Here is a 14133-nt window from a genome sequence, read left to right as displayed (position 1 = left end):
CTTATTGAGATATATAACAGGGTCTAAAAACTTTGCTGAAAAAAACCTTAAATTGCAAAGAACTGGTTACTATACAACTGTTTTACTACTTTGGTACTTTTTATGCACACAAGAAAAACATGCAAATGTGTTTTCAATTTTAGTTTATAAGCTATAATTACAGGTGCCTTTGTTAACCATTGCAAGCTACAAAGAAAAGAGTTTATTTGAGGATTTCTCTTATTTCAGTAGGTTGAAGGCCACTGGTGTCTTACCAACATACTACTTGTAGCAAAATAAATATTCCAAAGTGACATTCTGCATTCTAGAACTAAAGGTTTTATAATTTTAGCAAAGATTATATAAAGGTTCAAAATTTTGTGGTGCAGAATAGTGTCTGAAGTCCAGTATTATTACCAATTTTACTAAAAGAATATGAAATAATTTCAACTTTATTGTATGATATCTCAAAGACCATGATACTCTACCCCCTTCATCTTTTCTAAAGTGTTTGCCCTGTAACATATTTAAATTGTTCTCTGTCATATTTATAGCTGAGGTTGTATTTTTGTAGATGTGTATTTAAATGTTCATCTGAAACTTAGGTCTACACAATCCATCTGAGAATCACAGAAAATATTTTGAATGTAGTCCTCAAACTTGTTATCACTGCAGCAATTTCAGAAATTTTAGGCACTATTTTCTGTGTCACAAACCAGTAATAGAAATACAAGAATTTGTAAATATTATTTGACATTGGAGCACAATGTAAAATTTTGAAAACTTACAGGAGGTGTAATTACAGGAGGTGTAATTCTTTGATTCTAAATATTAAAAACCAGTGTCTTGTGTATAGGTTGCATTTTCACAACTACAGGTAGATGTACATGAGAAATTAAGGTCTGCAAATTGTAGAAGTATATGAAGAATAAATTTTGATAATACAAAATTCAGTTTGATTTAATATGTACATTGCATAACATGGAGAACACTAGCAGTTTTTTGTTCAAACCACAGTTCATATTTCCCAAGCACAAACAGGTAAGTCTACTTCCCACTAATAGAAATGTTTTGTTTTAATCTTTGTGACATAACTGACATACCAACATTAACTTACATGGAATGAAACCGGGAATCTTGAGCTGTTTCTTTCTGAGGAGATACAAAATCAGTGCTTTGCCCCACACTCGCCAGCTATTGAGCTTTTTAATTCTAGCAACCCTACATGGGAATAGATTGTGATTTTTATTTTTATTTTTATTTTTATTTTTGCTACCTTATCCTTGAATAGAGTAGAATTTTGCAACACCGTCTTGGTAAAACTGATTATAAAACATGTCTGAATGAATGCTTGAGTGAAGAATTATTGTAAAGCTAACTCTTTTAATTATCATTGTACTTTTCATTTTGGAATTATATTTGTACTCATTTAATATTGGCTTTGTTGAACTAGCTTCAATGGAAATACCATACCTTACTTTACAGATTTGAAATTAACTATTCGGTACTTGTGTCATAATCATCAAAATTATTGTATCAAAATTATTTGATTTGAAATTCTTCAAGTGCAAAACTTTGCACATTATTTGCTTATCGTCATTACATTATTGTATTGAATATCTAGGAATAATGTTTGTTTTTTTTACAACTCTGTAATCCCTTAATTCAGGGTAGAGTCAGGATGACTGGAACTGAGTATTTACTGGTCAGATGCCCTTCCTGATGCCTATTTGGAGCTTGCAGCAGATATTTTCTCTGTGCCTTGAGAGAAATTCAATCCTAGTCACTGTTTAAGATTGAACTCTTAACCTTCTGAATGGGAGGTGAGCATTTTCACCACTAGGCCACCACAATGCCTGACATTTTATCAGTCTTATGAGAAGTTTGCACTAAACCAAAAATGAAAGTTCCAAAAGTGCTTAGAAATTTAAGAAATATTTCTTAAATCTACATTTACTGATTGGTTGCCAGTTCTTTAAGAAAATATTTCAGACAAAATTAAATTCTTCCTTCATAAAGAGCTGGTGCATATCAACCAGCAAAGAATGAATCAGAGCATGGGTTTATCAAACATAACAGTGAACCCAAACACTGTGATTCAATTTTGAGGCTAACATGTGAATGGAGTCAATTGTTTTTACGCAGTAAGTCTTGATTAAACCAATGTGACATATAAGAAAATCATTAGTTCATTGTGACCTTTTTCCTTAATGAGGTGACCTTACACAAGCTTTTCTTTCTTAACATTTGCTATTTTATCTACAGTATCAAAATACTGAGAAATTTTACAGGATTGTTTCAAAACAAACCACATGGAGCACTTTGAAAACTTAAAATACATTACTTTCAAGACTCAAATCAGTTTTGTTTTTAACAGTAATTGAGCTGCAGTTTTTACTTGTTAAGAATAATACTACAGACTTATTGATCTAAATTGAAAAATTTAAATTGAGTTACTTTACAGAACTATTATTTCATCGAAATATACCCAGAGTAACACATAACTCACTATCCCATGTACAAATTGGTCCATTTAATTCTGAAGTGTTCCCCCTCCCCATAAACCAGAGCAGAATGGTAACAGGAAATCAATCACAAAAGTTGTTGCCTGTTAGAACTGCTCATTTCTTGCAGCGTGTCTTTTATATTATACATCAGTTTTGTTCATGCATTTTTCATGAACGTCTCCTACATCCAGTTTCCAAGCTCTTATTATCAGAGTTAGAAAAACTTTGGAATGCAGACCCAATTATCCTCTTTTTCTGCCAGGGCATCCAGAATTGTTTTAACTACTCCAAAACAGACTCAAGGTTAATAAAGTCTCTGCAAAATTGCCTCTCATTATCCTATCCTGTAACACTAGTTTTACTTCAATCAAACCTGTTTTTAAAAATAAACTGATGGAATCACCAACTGTCCCCTTCTGGCCCAAGTGATGAGTTGATGTTTTCTTATCAGTTTAGGAGGAACAAAGAAGAAGGGGAATTCCAGTCAGGAGGGGGGAGAGGGTTAAATGTGGTCTGAAAAAAATATCAGGTCATCACTGTAAACCTATAAATTACTTATTGGAGCCATGTTTGAATATAATCTGTTTTTGGAAATATTAAAACTCGAACCCAAGTGGGTCAAAATTATTTTGAATTTATCACAAGCATGGGCAGTTTTTCTCTCTAATCTGTCAATTTTCTCCAATGCTCCAATCCCTGAGCTTTCTGAATGCACATCTCATTTTGTTATTTCTTTTTTGTTCTCCTTATTTCTCAAACCCTATTCTCCAAAACCTATTTGTATTCCGTTATGATTACTAAGCTAATCAAGGTCTTATCTGCAGATACTGAATAATTTTTGTCCAGTTTTCAACCAACTTTTTTAGGAAATGTCAAAAGGTAGAAGGTAGTCAGGCTACAACTTCAACAGGGCCCTGGATGAAATTACCTGGAACCACTTCAGTCAAGATTCAGACTATACTTGAGTACGGTACCAAAACTGCATTGATCACACTTTCAGTTAACCTCTGAAGGGGTACCATCAATCAAACATAATTGATATGTGAAATATTCATATGTACAACTACAGACATAATGCTGATATCAAGTGTTATCCAATATAGCACTTCAAGCATCTGATGAAATTAGTGTAATCATTAAAAAATTGCAAATTTAATAGCTGAGTTCACAGATGGCCAGAGTATGGCACATTCTTTCATCTACAGTGGATATAAAAACATCAATTTTCAACTGAGAAACAAATCTTTTAGTGAGGAAAATAATAAAAAATATACAAAGACTTGGTTGCATAAGCATACACACCCTCTTGTAAGCAAGGATGTATCTGTGTTCAGAATTAACCAATCACATTCAAACTGATGGCAAATGGTCAATACATACAGTATGTCTAACTGATCTTCTATCAATTAAAGTGACTGATCAAGTCCATATAAAGTTTAGCTGTTCTAGTAGATTTTCCTGACATTTATTCAGTTGCCTCTTAAAGCAAAAGACCTGCAAAGAGTTTATAATGCATCATAGCAGGGGTGAAATGCTCCCGGTTCAGACCGGCTCGGGCGAGTAGATAGCGATGGCGGCGGGCAGTTCGGAGAACCGGTAGCAAAAATCCCTGCCCCTGCCCCCCATGTCCAGCTGAGCCGTGTGATCATCAGAGGCTTTTTTTCTTTTAAATGCCTCTGACGATCCCAGCTGAGTTGCCTGATCAGCAGAGGGTTTTTTAAAAACCCTCTGACGATCAGGCAACTCAGCTGGGATCATCAGAGCCTTTTGAAAGCATTTTTTTACATGGTTTTACATGTAAAAAATGGTTTTAAAAGAAAAAAAAAATTGGCCATGCCCATCCAGTCACATTACCCCCCCACACCAAGCCACGCCCACAAAATCGGTAGTAACAAATTTTAGATTTCACCACTGCATCATAGGGATCTCATTGTTGGAAGATATCAATCAGGAGAAGAGTACAAAATGGGACCAAAAGAATTCCAAGGCATTGGTTATATCATGGAGCACAGTGAAGACAGTCACCAAAAGTGGAGAAAATACCAGGTAGTTCTCAACTTACAACAGTTCATTTAGTGACCATTCAAAGTTACAATGGCACTGAAAAAAGTGACTTATGACCATTTTTCACACTTATGACCTTTCTAGCACCCCCATGAGCATGTGATCCAAATTCAGATGCTTGGCAACTGATTATTATAATACATATGACTTGCTGTGTCCCAAGGTCATGTGATCACCTTTTGAAACCTAACAATGTCAAGGGGGAAGCCACATTCACTTAACAACTGTGTTACTAACTTAACAACCACAGTGATTCACTTAACAACTGTGCTAAGAAAGGTCATAAAATGGAGCTAATTTCATTTAAATGTTTCAACCCCAGAAATTTTGGGTTCAATTGTGGTCATAAGTTCAAGTCATATAAGTCATCAGGTAGTTCAAGGCCCCACCCACTTGGGGAATCACACTCTGGACTTGATTTTTGTCTCTGATCAGTGGCTGAATGATCTAAGAATAGGGGATATAGACATCAAGCCCTTGTCATGGTCTGATCATTCTCTCCTTCACATGGACTTTCAAGTCACTTCCACCCACCGCAGGGAGACGGAACCAACCAAATGGTTCCCTCCCAGGCGCCTGATGGACCCCGAAAGGTTCCTGATGGAGCTTGGGCCATTTCCTGAGACTCTGGCTCACAACTCAACTGAGGACCTGGTGGTCGCCTGGGACAGGGCGGCTACTGGGGCCTTGGACCGCGTTGTGCCTTTGCGGCCTCTGACCCGATGCCGATCTCGTCTAGCTCCTTGGTTTTCCGAGGAGCTGAAAGAGATGAAGCGTCGGAAAAGACGCCTGGAGAGCAATTGGAGGACAAGCCGATCTGAATCTGACCGAACACAGGTGAGATCTTATATTAAGACCTACCTAGTGGTGATAAGAGCGGCGAAGTCTAGCTACTTCTCCGCTCTTATTGCATCTGCAGAGAACCGCCCAGCTGCGCTGTTTAGGGTGACCCGCTCCCTACTTCAGGTGGGGGTACAGGAAGATCCCTTAAAGGGTCGAGCTGAGGATTTTGTACAATTCCTGCATGATAAAGTCGCTCAGATTCGGGAAGGCCTGGACTCCGATTGGGTAGATCCAGGGGAGGAGACGGGGGCAGGTCTTGAGAGCGTTATCTGGGAAGAGTTTGACTCTGTGGCTCCTGAGGACGTGGATAGGATTCTGGGCAAGCTTAACGCTGCCACATGTTTATTGGACCCGTGTCCCTCCTGGTTGGTACTGGCCTCCCGGGAGGTTACACGAGGCTGGCTCCAGGGGATTATAAATGCTTCTCTGAGTGAGGGTGTCTTTCCCGCCGCCTTGAAAGAGGCGGTTGTGAAGCCCCTCCTCAAGAAGCCTTCCCTGGACCCGGCTATATTATCAAATTATCGTCCAGTTTCCAATCTTCGCTTTGTTGCGAAGGTTGTTGAGAGTGTGGTGGCGCGACAACTACCCCGATACCTGGATGAAGTTGTCTAGCTGGATCCGTTCCAGTCGGGCTTCAGGTCACGATACAGCATGGAAACGGCATTGGTCGCATTGGTGGATGATCTCTGGAGGGCTCGGGACAGAGGTTGCTCCTCTATTCTGGTCCTATTAGATCTCTCAGCGGCTTTTGATACCATCGACCATGGTATCTTACTGCACCGGCTGGAGGGGTTAGGAATAGGGGGCACCGTGCTTCAGTGGTTCTCCTCCTTCCTCTCTGACCGTTCACAGTTTGTGTTGGCAGGGGGGCAGAGGTCGACCTCGAGGCACCTTATTTGTGGGGTGCCGCAAGGGTCAGTCCTCTCACCCCTTCTGTTCAACATTTATGTAAAACCGCTAGGCAAGATCATCCGTGGTTTTGGAGTGAGTGTTCATCAGTATGCTGATGACACACAGCTATACATCTCCACCCCAGACCACCCCAATGATGCCCTTGCTGTGATGTCCCGTTGCCTGGAGGCCGTGCGGATCTGGATGGGGAGAAACAATCTCATACTCAACCCCTCCAAGACCGAGTGGCTGTGGCTTCCGGCGTCCCGGTATAGTCAGCTAGTACCATCACTGACAAGAGGGGATGAGATCTTGCTCCCCACAGAGAGGGCCCGCAACTTGGGTGTCCTCCTGGATTCACGGTTATCTTTAGAAGATCATTTGATGGCCGTGGCCAGGGGTGCCTTTTATCAGGTTTGCCTGATCCGCCAGTTGTGTCCCTTTCTGGATCAGGACGCCTTGCGCACGGTCACTCATGCCCTAGTTACCTCCCGTATGGACTACTGTAATGCTCTCTACATGGGGCTCCCCTTGAAAAGCACCCGGAGGCTCCAACTGGTCCAGAACGTAGCCGCGCGGGTGATTATGGGCGCAGCTCGTTACGCCCATGTAACACCTCTCCTACGTGAGCTGCACTGGCTCCCGGTGGTCTTCCGGGTGCGATTCAAGGTGTTAGTTATCACCTTTAAAGCGCTCCATGGCTTAGGACCTGGGTACCTACGAGACCGTCTTATGCCACCAATAGCCTCCCACCGACCAGTTCGTTCTCACAGGGAGGGACTACTCAGGGTACCGTCAGTCAAATTATGTCGACTGGCGACTCCCAGGGGGAGGGCCTTCTCTGTGGGGGCTCCAACCCTTTGGAATGAACTGCCCCCGGAGATATGGAATATCCCTGATCTCCGTGCTTTCCGCCGTGCCCTCAAGACCCTGATGTTCCAACAGGTGGGGCTAAACATACGAACATGTGAATGATTTTTTAAATGTTATCTAATTCTGGGTTTTATTTCATTGACCAAACTAAGTAATAATTTTAATTAGCAATTTTATGATGTTTGTGTGTCTATATTTTTCTTGACTGTACACCGCCTTGAGTCCTACGGGAGAAAGGCGGTATAGAAATATAATAAATAAATAAATAAATAAATAAATAAATAAATAAATAAATAAATAAATAAATAAATAAATAAGTTGAGGAATACTTGTATGGCACAATGACATTGCCAAGAATTGGATAGCCCTCCAAAATTGATGAAAAAAACAAGAAGAAAACTGGTCCAACAGGCTGCTAAGAGGCCTACAGCAACATTAAAGGAGCCCTAGAAATTTTTGGCAAATAGTGGTTGTGTACTACATGTGACAACAATATCCTGTATTCTTCATATGTCTGGGCTGTGGGGAAGGGTAGCAAGACTGAAGCCTTTCCTTACAAAGAAAAACATCCAAGCCTGACTACATTTTGCAAAAGACTACATCAAGTCTGACAAAACCATGTGGGAAAATGATGACATCAAGATTGAACTTTTTGGCAATAATTCCAGAGGTCTGTGCTCAGGAGACATCCTCACAATCTGACAGATTTTGGATCATTTTTGCAAGGAAGACTAGGCGAAGATTCTGAAGGCAAGATGTGCCATGCTACTATCCCAAAAGACTGAATGCTATCATAAAATCAAAAGGTGCTTTAACAAAGTATTAGTTTAAGGATGTGCACAGTTATGCAACCAAGTTATTGTACATTTTTAGTGTTATTTCCCCCCTAAAAGATTTAAGTCTGCCTGTCAATTGAATTGTATAGCTTATATGTTGCATTAAAGGTAGAAAAAATTCTGAAGTGATTTATTTGGATCTGATTTTTTCATATCTCCAAAACCTGGCATTTTAACAGGGTGTGCATCCTTCCATCCAGTTTTTATTCCCGGCCCTGTTCGCAGCTTCTGCTAATGTCATCTGCATTTTGCTGCCATAATATAGAATACATAATATGTTTGTTTAGAGAAGGTCATAGGAGTAGTTCCTTGAAGACAGAATTTAAAAAAAAACCCAACCAGATGACAATTAAGGAGCTTACCACAATTATATGATAGAAAGAATACTACCCTTAGAAGTATCTTTGCCATTTCATTGATTGATTGCAATGTTAGGACTATAGATTGTTTTGTATCGATAGGACAGAACAAAATACACATTCAGTTCTTAGCTTGAAAATTGCCTTTCAAAATTCTTTGCTCTTCACACTTTTGACAATCTCAAATCTTTTAAAAAAATGTAAGCATCTCTTTTAACAGAGATGCTTATAGGTATGCTGATTACTGGTAATTGTAGTCCATCTCTGAATTGTACGCAATATTCAAGAAGGTTGGTATAAAAAATTAACCAATCATTCCCAGACTGTTAAGGGCAACTGCTTGTTGAAGTATGGGGATGAGATGGATTATTTAGCTCCTCTAGGAGCTCAAGTTGATAAATGCAACTGTCCCTCCATTTTTTATGGTACAAGATAAAGCATTGCTCAGACTCTCTTGTGATGCATACCTGAGGGACTGGCTTGGGTGAGGTTCTCAGATTCTTTGAGATATTTATATAAATGTTTCCTAGGTGACTCATAGGTTTTGCAAATTCACCATACACTTTTATACATAAATGGTTCAGGAAGTGTGTTGTGTACCTGCAATTAAAATAAGTCTGTCCTTGTTTTACCTTAAGAAATGACAGCAAACAGCTATATATCAGCTTATTTTTTTAAAAAAAATAGGCTATTTGGAAATCAAGGCCAATTTTTGAAGGCGCCACACCTGAAACATAGAAGCATTGAACAATAGGATTTCAGTAAGTGGAAAAAGTAAGGTTCAGTATTACTATGTCTGTTGTTAACATGTGCACACAAGCTTCAATATCAAATGAAAAATCAAAATATGATTGCCAGCGTGGAAAAAAAGGACTGATGTAAGCTGATGTTCAGAATCATCAGTCTAGAAACCATCCCGAGGGTTTCTAAACTACTCCCAACAGCTTTTAAATTAGGTAAGAACGTCTGATTGTCACTTAATGCTCACCCCTGCCAATAAACACCACACCCGCAATATCTGCTTGCCCACACATGCACAATAAAGGGATTGTTACACCAGGTCACACTGCCTTGGAAACTGTGTTTCCTGATATTTGCCTATAACAGAGATTGCACAGATACTAAAGTATCATATACCTTATGCCATTCTTTGCTTCCTAGGAAGTCAGCTTCAGCTTATGAAAACATATGCCTTTTCATAAAATGTATTAGTCAGAAAAGGAGCTACTGACTCCTGATTTATAATAGTTACTAATATTTTAATTAAGCATTTCACTTTATGTTTTTATAGTATCAGCAGAATTTGTGAGCAGTACACATACATTTGCTCATTAGTAAAGATTATGAAGCTCATTGGGTATCCAAAAACAGCTTTTTGTTGTTGCAGATGTTTTGTATTGCAACTCCTAGACTTGCTGCAGTATATTAACTGGTTGTGATTACTTTTTTTAACTTTGTAAAAGTTTCTAAAGAGGAATCACATGATCTGAACCATGGAGAAGATGTTCTCTAAATGAATTTTCATGCTAATTATTTAAGGGATAAATTCTTTGGTTTATATATTAAAGGTGATTCTATTTGTCACATAAGAAAGCTCAATGCTTATAAAATCCTGCTCCTTGTGTTTAACTCCAATTTTTTTTTCTGAAAAAAAATACATTGAACATGCACAAAATATGAAATACCATTCTTAGAATATGAACAATTTATACATGGGGAAATATTAAAAATACATAGTGATTTTGAATGTGCAATTTAAATAACATATTAGAATAACCTTGTTATTTTTATATTTACAAAGAGAGAAAAATCTTACATTAAATCTTTCTCAGTTTCTACTTGCTTTCTCATCTCTTTAGCGAAGAACAGAATAGCTTCCTTGTTAAGCAAGACAAATTAGACAATTTGTGTGACTCACATATCTTTCCAAATTTCCAGTATAAATAAAACACCTGTCTTGCGAAGATAAATGCATGGGGTTAAATGCGCACATAGAATAACTATCTCTCCCATTATGAGGTCATTACTGCTACTTCAAAACATTGCGTAGTTAAAATGAAAGAATACAGCAGCAGGAGATTATCTATCTCTGTATCAATTTGGAAACTGCATTGTTAGTGAACTTTCAAAGCAGAAAAAATCTGTACTGCACCAAAACATGTGTCTTTCAAAAGCAAACTTGGCTTCTTACATTTGAAAGTAAGAAAAAAAAACCAAACTTCTGAATGTACAGAAAAATCAGACAATATTGGGATTTTTGGCTGTTCCCTAACAGTAGTGTTTGGAAAACATGCTTTCTTCCTATAATTCCGATTTGTATCTGAAAGAGCCAATGCATATCATTAAAGGAAGGACTCACTACAAAGTCTATAAACAATGAAAGAGAACTTTATTAAATTCAGTCATTCTTATCTACTTTCAGGAACATATGAACATATCTATTGTCTGTAGAAAGAAACATGTTGATGGTTATGGGCATAGAAAGGAGTGGAGTGTGTTTTGGCAACAAGAGAACAAGGCACTAAAGAGTTCAATACTAAATATTTAGCAACCAGCGCCCTTTTATTATATGTGTTAATATATTTAGAGATATATTCTTTCTGTGAAATCATTAATGTGGTCTCACCACCACCTCACATTTTAAAAACAATTAGCTAAAAATATATAGGATAGCCCAACTTACATAGCTGACTGGCCAAATTTGGTTAGATTTATCAGAGCTGAGCTGAAAATTCCAGATAAATGCTAAATGGCAGCAAATACTCAGGGCTTTGCATAAATCTCTCTACTGACATCTAGTGGTCCCCAAGATTTTTGCATTGCAGGTTGGCCATAAAAGCAGGAATAATTCAGTTTCAAGACAGAAAAGGCACAAGCGTTTGTAGTCTTTATAGGATTATATTGAACAATGCAGAAAATAAGCCATTAATTCAACTGATTCCATTTGTATCAGTTCTGCTTTTCCCTCTGTTTTATTGTCCATTCCGTTTCAGACATCCTCCATCAAGCAAGCATATTTTCTGGGCTATATAAAATTCTTGCTGAAAATGGAAAAGGCTGCTGAGATCCCAATGTTTACCCACTGAATTCATGGGCTCTTCCTATGTTTTATCTAAAAAGCTAAGTCACCATCTGCTTCATTCAGATGGATGTGAGAAATTTGTCTCTGCTATATTTATAACAGGTTTGTCTCTATTGTAGTGCTCAAAGGTTTGTGAACCCTTTTGGATTTTCGGTATTTTTTGCCACCCGAATCCTAAAACTAGATAAAGAGAACCCAATTAAACAAATCTGAAAAACTTTATACTTCATTGATTTATTGAGGAAAAGGATCCATCTTTATCTTTCAATAATACAGTCTCACATTTTGTCACACAATATGATAGATATTAGTTGCTGATCTGATAGGTAGAGATAGAGTTGATTTTTAAGAATCCTGTTTTGTTTTAAAGATTTCAGTCCCAAGAAAACTGACTAGTACTGAATGTTATTTTTAGAAGAAAGAAAGGATTTGTAACCTTGTTAGCATCTATGGCTGCTTGGCAAACAAAAGCATATTCCTCTCTTTCATTTTAGGAATTAGGGAATCACTGAATATCTTCGATAGATTTTAATGCCATTGATACTGAATATCTGGGTTTTTGTTATTGCTTTTAAAGGTAGCTGGCTTGTAATTTAGGATGTGTTTGCAGCCCGCTGGATAATTTTCTAATGAACAGCAGTATATCAATTAAATCAATCATAATAATATCATAATTGTCATTATCTCCTGATTCAGGAAAAATCCTGTTTATATTAAGACAGAAGTAACTAATTTGTGATCCCCAAAGGCAAATGCAGGCCATCAGCCATGTATGATAATCCATCATAATCTAATAAGCTTCTTACTTACCTTGGCTGGGATTGGTGAATCATGCTTGTATCAAGACTGATAGGCCTTGCGTTGCCCAGATCTAGATTTAAATTGTCAGTATCCTTTGATACAGTAAAGAAAGGCTGAGAAAGTCAGAGATCATCTTCATCAAAAACAAATAAAGTTGGAGCAACAAATTAAGACGGCTGGTTGTTCTTGTTTTTTCATCTTGTTGTTCTTCCAAGACACAAGAAATTAATGAAGTGAATTGGGATCTTAGGTTTAATATATTCGTTTCAATCCTGCTTTTTCTGCTTCTTGGAGGATAAAAAATATATAAAAAAAGAAAGTACACCTTTTGTTCCCTGAAAGGTTGCTGGCCTTTGCCTTAGGGTTTAAGATAAGCTAAAACTATAGATAATCTTTTTCAAAGTAAAGATAACCAATCTAGGGAGACAACTTAAATTATAAATTAGCTTTTGAAACACATTCCTGAAGCTCATGTACCTTTGAAGGGAAACAGCTGGTCAAACACCACTGGGAAGACATTCTTAAAACTCAAAAATGTATGAGCTATTTGAGTTTGCTGATGAAACAGTAGAAAATGGAAGTACACATTTAAATTATATACATGTTACAATCCTATGTAGAACTTTATTTAATGCAACAGAGTGATATTTTCAGGGTAGTGTCACCTTGCATTTCAATAATTTAAAGCAAATGATTGCATAGTAAAATCCCCAGCTTTCTTTATCACTCTTAGTTGTGCAAACAATGAAGCAATTTCAGAAACTGAACTAGTTCATAGTGGTTTAAAGGGCAAGAAAAGTCCCTTTTTGCAGTCTGCACTGCTTTGTAAAGGCTGTTCATTCCTCCTCTTTGTGTATTCATCTCTGAATGGAAGGTTCTTTTATTGCATAGCGTATGGTGAAAAAATATTCCACTTTGTATCTCAAATCCTGATAAATTTTTTCTTTGATCACTATTTCATTATACTTAAGTATATCGTGTATGTGAATATTATCAAAGTGCAAGCTCATTAATGGAGTGCAATGAGTATCATACTTCCTATCCTACTGCTTAGGAGAAGTTCAACACCTTTGCCATTAAACATCCTTTAGTATACTTTTAATATAGAACACTCTCGTAAAAATGTAAACACCAAAACGAACAGAAACGAACAATAGAAATAATACAATGAAACTTTGGGAAATATGGATTAATTGTAACAATATAACTAAGGTTCTTCCCTTCTTCCCTGGATCCTACCTGCACCTGCCCAGGGAAGGCATACCTAGCAGTTTGGGAAACTGGGGAAAAATTAAGAGGAAACTCAAGAGAGGCCAATGAGGAGTGGTTTCATTGGCTTGATGTTTGATGCCCAAAAATACTGTTTAGAAAGAGGGAATGGAACCGAGCACTGCAGAATATGGTAAGTTGCTTAATGCTATATTTAAGAACAGGTGTCCTTCCAAAGTTTGGCACTTAATATTTGAAACATTATCTGCCCTGCAGATAATCCATTTCCCTGTTTTCTAGAATGCCTCGCCTTGCCCCCCTGGTTTCAATAGGTCCTTCAAGAGAAAATATGTCCTGAAGGCTTTGCAGCTGCTGTTCCACTATATAGGAACTGCTTCGTTTTGTTTGAATGTACTCAGGCAAATATGCACAACATGAAGTAAGGTTGTGGGTAGAGTGGGGGTTGATGGGCAAGATCAAACAATATATTTTACTTCTCTTTTTCATGGAATTGGAATGGTGGAATTTGGCTTCCCCAGCATAGTGATTCTTTGTTCCTTGTTCTAGGAAAGGTTATTAGCTGCACTGAAGATAGATCAGCTTCAAACTACTTTTGATAGGTTGGGGAATGGAAACAGTGGAGGTGTCTTTCCTCTTCATAAGCCTTGCCCAATCTGGTTTCTTCAGCT

The sequence above is a fragment of the Pituophis catenifer genome, unplaced genomic scaffold (assembly GCF_029215685.1).
Source record: "Pituophis catenifer annectens isolate HBS135680 unplaced genomic scaffold, rPitCat1.0.hap2 SCAF_4, whole genome shotgun sequence".
Taxonomy (NCBI): domain Eukaryota; kingdom Metazoa; phylum Chordata; class Lepidosauria; order Squamata; family Colubridae; genus Pituophis; species Pituophis catenifer.
The sequence above is the reverse complement of the archived record's forward strand: the minus strand, read 5'-3'. Positions refer to the sequence as shown.